We start from the raw sequence: 6977 nt of genomic DNA on the forward strand, positions 1-6977 counted from the left end.
TGATGTTTTTGAAGAAAAAATGTTTTTTCTGCTTGTTATGTTACTACAAAAATGCTTATTTTAACTTAATGCATTGTTATGCTTTGTTGAACTGATTGTAAATTTTTTCTATCTAATTTTATAATGATTTGTAACTACAATAATTTTACTTACAGAGTTTATTACGAACTTAAGTTATGAAAACATTTATATGCATAATTTATTAACTGAAATTATTGAACGACCGTTGATGCAATCATATATGAACTGCATATGACGTCACAATTAAAACTTGCGTCACAATCAGATTCCGTTCCGCATCAAAGAACAACCTTCGGTTTTATATTGGAAAGGATAATGTTAATTTGTATTTGACTTAATTTTAATTGATGAATAAATTTTTACGAGTAGAGATTTACTACTTTAGAGATTTTAAATAGTTTGAAATTTAAGCGCAAATTAACTAGTAACATTAAAATTTTTGATGTTAGAGGATAATATAATTAGTTTAGAGCTATATTTTACTTACAAAATTTCATAAATAAAACTTAAATTAAACCAAGACAAATACGTCGTTTTATCCTCTTGAAGAAAAAGCAACATATTTACTTCTTTTGTTAACAATAAACAGATAAATACTGTTAGTAAAAATTATTGATTTTTACTTACTTATATTTATTCTCGAGAAAATCATTTAAGTTACATTTTATCATCTGTTTCAGGTAAACAACTAGACTAACACTATACATAACAATCAAATTTCTACCCAGTAAACAATGTAGTATATCGAGAGTTTTATTGAAGTTCAACCCGTAGATCTGACTCCACACTGCTCCCTAGTGGTCAGTTTTCAAACGAGATCAGCCAACGCCATCATACTGGTCGGTGTTGACAGGAAGGAGTTCAAACGAGAGAAGAACTTGAAAAGAAGAGAGCTGAAAAGGGAGAAAAGAAAGAGGAGGAATAGAAGAAGGCCAATCATTAAGAAAAGACATCCACACACAAGAAAGGTGAGATTCTGGGTAATTTATGAGTTTATAAGGATGTACCTTAGTCTACCTTTCAAAATATGTGTATTGTATTTACATTAAACCTTTTTATTGATATACTTATTTTTGTGTATCTTCCGTATATTTGTTTGTATGTTGGTTTACTCTATGTTAGTTTTAATACCTCGTATAGGTAGGTAATAAAAGTAATTAAAATACGAAGAAAATAGTTTAAAAACTTGTAGGTTTTTTTTTTAATTATATATACTTAATGGTACTAAACATATGTAGTACATACTTACTTGATAATATGTCAACTTTTGAACTTCTAATCAAACTTGCAGGACTTCTCTTCAATATTCCTCTGCGATAGATACCTGACAACCCGTATCCATAAGGATGGTGGTTCCGTGTAAAATTTAGAATTAAAAGATAATCATAAGAATGACGGTAATATGTGGCTTGTCTCGTTGAGAAGAAACAGAAACATGTTGTAAGTGATGATTCTGTTTTACAATTAAATATATAACACTATAAATAAATAATAAATAGTTGTATTGACTCTAAATTGACTAAAAGATTTAAGTTTCTGACAGTATAACAACAAAGATAAGTGATAAAGACGACAAAACAAGCCTTTCTTACCTCAACCCTAATGTGACCCTTAAAACACAGAGGGTTTACATAGGAGGGGTTCCCAAGGGTTTTGTGATCGGATCCATAGCTGAAAAAAAACTCAACATCTTTGAATTGTTACCTTGTTGACTTTATGGTTGGAAAGTTAGTTTTGGTTATTGTTATGTATTGAATTTTATAAATTTGAAGTCAATAAGTTTTTTTTTCAGGTTTTTAACTAAGATGTTGGTTTATTTAAACTCATCATAAGTATTATTTAACTGAGTAATTTTAAAAATGTTTTGAAAATGATATCTCAATGATTTGTACTATTTTTGTAGGTTGTCCAATAAAACAAAACTGATAATAAACATTCTATGTACTTTACTGTTTAAAAATACATAAACAGTAAAACATTTATAATATAAAATGATTCAATTTTTTTTAGAAAAATATAACTTTGTTTTCATACAAAGCTTAAGTTTATTTTTCTTTATAGAATGACGTCACAATGGAACGACAAGGAATTTTTACGTCACAGCAACGTTCATATGGGCGGTTGCTATGGAGATCAAACTGAACCCCCACCAACCGATAGACCAGCTACGTCACCACCGGTTGTCACGACGACAAGAAACGACGTCATCAGAGATAAGGGACAGGGAATTCGAACCAAGGCCTCAAAAAAATTGGTGTTAAATCTTTGTTATCATATAAGTTGTTTTTTTTTGTTTTTTAAATAATTTTTTTACTAAATAATAAATAAGTTAGTTTTTTTTGTCTTTGATTTTGTTCATGAATCATAAAAGAAGTTTTTTTTTTAATCTTTATCCAGGCTAAACTTTGATGAAAACTGATTTTAGTAATTTTAAACTCAAGCAAAAAATTAGAATACATCGTTAAGTAATGAAACTTATTTAAGCTTGAAAACTATAAATCATGTAACCATTTACATTTGTTTTTTAAATTTACTTTTTAGAACCACTTCATTCCGTAATGTACGATTAGCATTACAGCTAAGTCAAGATAATTTATAGAAAAAATATTATTCGGCTAAAACTTTATGAACAGAAAATGAACAACCAATTTGGAGTTCTGAACTATTCGCCGTTTATCTTGGAGAAATAATAATAGTCATCTTGCTTATAACTTCGATAAACCTTTTTTAAGAAAGTTAGTCGAAAATGCTAGTAAATATTTAGGAATAGTACTTCTTTAACAAGCATTTTACATACGTTATAGTTTTTAAAACGTACGTTAGCTTAAATTTTTCAAATATGTGCTTTCTGATAGAAAACAATTGAAGCATTCTAACAAAGCTTGAAATACTTTTTTAAATTATATATATTTAACCAAAAATATAAAGTTATACATCAAAACATGTTTGTAATGATAAATTTACAATATTTTTAGAATTCGGAAGAAAAATATTTACAAAACTTTAAATATCAAAAAAACTAGAAAACTTACTTTTCCTACAGATACACAATTTCACTGGTATAAGAACATACTCCAAAACACTTGTATGTTGATCTTGTACTCTGGAGCGTTCCAGGGAAACGATTTCTTCTCGTTGAAGATCAAAGAAGGAAAACTAATCTTCAAATTTCAAACTTCAATGGGTTCTGAAACTCTTTTCTAAAAAATCTATAGATGATGGAATGTGGCATAAGGTTTTATTTTGTAGAGATTTCAAGATTGAAATTTTTTTTTTTTTTGAAAATTAAAGAAATGAATTACTTCATTTAAATATATTTAGTGTTACGATTGCAAGATACTAAGCAAACAAATATAAACGTTTAAAGAATATTAGGTAGGATTTAGTTACGGAGTTTGAAATTTAAACTTACAATAAAACTATCACTTAATTCAGCTGCTACTCAAAACTTGTCTTAAATAAATTAAAACAGATTTAGATTGTATAAATGTTTCGTGAACCTTTTAAAAGTGTAATCGTTTGACTACATTTCTTCAGTATCTATAATAACAAATAAACTATAAGAACAAATAACTCTATCCAATTTAACTTAACTTTATTTTGTACAGATCAAAATAAGATAGAGAAAACGAAGAGGGATGCTTCAAGTTGATAGAAGAAGAGTGAGATCTGAAGCAAAAGCAGACACAAAGATGCATCTTGAAAGACTGTTGTATGTTGGAGGTGTCGCTGCGGAATTCAAGCATACAGTTAGATCTGTTAGTTTAAATTAGTTCCATGTAATAAGTTAAAAGAATTGACACAGGTTAAGTAAGTTAATTTAAGTAGAGTCAACTATAATGAAGATTTAAAACATTAAACCTTATTATATTTCATGCAAAATAGCAATACAAACTAAATTAAATTTATAAAAATTATATAGTTTTATTTACATATATAGCTTTTTAAAACAATGTAAGCTAAAGTTATTTTATTCAAACAGATATCGAACCGTATGGATGCATGTGTAGGCAACTTGATGATAAATGAACAAAAGAAACACTTCAGAAACGCATTCAGAACAGAGGTGTTGTACCTTGTCACAAGTATGTTGAATACGGAAGTTTCTTCAGTGGATCTGGAAGTTATATTAAACATAGTGAGTTTGTATTATATATGATAATAACAGATATAAACAGTACTCTATCTATTTTGTTTTACAATATTTAAGAAAAGAGTCGAAAAAAAAAAAATGAATTTAATTTAATCAAAACTAGATTGCTTAAATATTTGTAAACAAAGCAGAATATACAAAAAAAAAATAGTACTAAATTAAAGTCAACTACTTCAATATACTGGAAACTCATTTAGAGTAGGTACAAAAACCAAAATAAGAAAGAAAATTAAAATTTTTTATCGTAATTCCATACTTTTAAGTTTCAGTGATCCTAGAAAAGATATTTTATCTTACAGATGATTAAAGGAAAAGTAAGTATTTAAAAAAAAATTCGGTATTGAAGTAGTATTATGATCAAAACTAAAAATGATGTTTTACAATGGTTATATTTGTTTTAAGTTTGCATACTTCTAAACTTATTTGAGTTTAAAAAATTCTAAAAATAAAAATACATTTAGTTTTTCATAAGGATTAACAGTGTATTTACAAACTTGTAAGTTAAAAGACTTTTGTGTTGAGTATAATCCTATAGACAGTTTATATTTACATACTTTTTTAAAAAGTGAATTATCAAACTAAAGATTACAATAGTTCACTCATACGCCTTTTGTTTCAAGCGAACAATGGAGATGGAACATTTTAAATTAAATATAATAAACAAAAATATTAGCTTGAATAGTATTATTTTCAAATGTTTATTTACTGTATTAACTTTAACAGTTAGTGTTTAAAGGGAACAACAGCAGTAAAAAATTTTTAGTTAAATAATTTTGTTACTATATATAAGTTAAAAAAAAAATTAACTTTTTTCTCAAACATCTTAAACTCCAAGATTTTGGCGGAAGGAGAATTTTCTAAGTTAAACTTTATTATTATAAACACAAATAATTTAATTTTGATAAATTAGCCTATACATATTTTGACCAACAGCTTGTTTTCCAAGCGAACAACCGCGGGGTAATTTTTTCAGTGACATCATCACCTTCATTGCGACGGAAAGTGGCACCTAGCGGTTGTTCAAAAACACCTGAAATCATTGAGCATACGAATTCACGATTATGACGTCATAACCGCACATTCTCCATACACACAAACTTCAGCAGACACAGAGGGAAGACCTCTTTACATTGGGGGAATACCATGTTTGTTTTAATTTATATACTAATATTAAATTGTCATTATGTTTATCAAGATAGCTGACACATAGGGCCTCTTTGCATTGAGGGAATATAATTTTCGTTCAAATACATAAATACTTATTTTATTAGTAGTATATTGAATTATGCATATTGGTATACTATTTTAGTTTAAGTTCTTAATATACATATTTTTCTTTTGCATTAATGTTTCGTCTCACTTTCGGTTTCTGACTTATTTTTCAGTAGACTTAATTATTATCCCGTCTAAATACCATGTTTCTATGTTCTTGTAAGTTTCTATATTTTAACGTTAGCATTTACTGTTTCTTTATTTGGTATATTCTTTGTTTGATACAAATGAGTTTACTGGTGTAACCGAGTTGAGTAATGTTATATTTATTCTATCAAAAAAAATTTTAAACCAGTTCATTAGTTTTTCGTTTTTCTATTATTGTGTACAAAAAGTGCTAAATTAAAAATTGTAAATTTTCAGTGTCTGTAGGGAAACCACCCCACTTGAAAACAACAAACAATTTTATTGGGTGCATGCGAATGATTGTGGTAAAAGGTGAAAAAATAGAAATAGAAGATGCTGTTAAAGTTAAAGGAATCATACCTAACTCGTGTCCCTCTAATGCAAACAGTGTGTGAAGTGGTTTGAAAATAGGTTGGTTATTATATAACATATTAAATTTAAAATGTTACAAATGCACTAAGGTATTTGTTGGAACTGTAAAACTTTGGTAATGTACTTAATTATTAACTCTTACAACCCGTAAACTAACAGTTTGTATATATATATATATTTATGTTTATTTAGTTTATGTCTAAATAATGAAGTATAAAAGTTTTTGTTAGATTAGTTTAGTAACTTACAAATAAAGGCTTATTTGTGTAAAATATAAACTTATTAAAATTTTAATTAATTCAACTAATTTGTTTTTGTAAGTTATACTTTGTATGATTATATCGATGTAAATTTTAGATAGACTTTACTGTATACTTATTAATAGATGATAGCTTCTCAAATGTATCACATGTGGTAAACAAACAAAACAAGGAAAATTGCGAGAAATGATTCATGCACCAACAAATTTGGCGGGAATAATTTTCACGGTTCAATCGTTTTTTCGCGGGAAATTCAGCATAACGAAATTGACGCTACCTCTTTGAAAGTTTCGACGAAAAATTTGTACATAATTTGTAAAATTAAAAATAAAAGTAATTTATTTAGTTCTGTGACTGTCGATATAACACACAATAGTTTTGTGTTAATCAACAGTATATTGTTGTAGATAGATATTTTCTTTAGCCAACCTTTTTTTGTACTACTTTTTAATACTTTTTCAGCATACTTCATATAAATATTGTATACTCGTTTTACACGCTTTTCTTTTTTTTTTCTTCTTTTCTTCTTTTTTTTTGATTTTTTTCAATTTTTAACTTAGCAAAATTTTATTTGATCGAGTTTAGAATTTTTTAGCGTGTTTTGTTAAGTGCTTTTTCAACTTGTATGTTTTTTTGATTCCATTTTGTTGCTTTTGCTTTTTTATTTTGTTTTATTTATTAATTTTCATCATTCAGCAATTAGATTTTATGGTTCGTACTGTTTTAATTAAACTTTGTACTATAAAAAAAAAATGTCTTTTTAATTAATTGTA

The sequence above is a fragment of the Thalia democratica genome, chromosome 1, assembly GCF_965202585.1.
Source record: "Thalia democratica chromosome 1, ktThaDemo2.hap1.1, whole genome shotgun sequence".
Lineage (NCBI taxonomy): Eukaryota > Metazoa > Chordata > Thaliacea > Salpida > Salpidae > Thalia > Thalia democratica.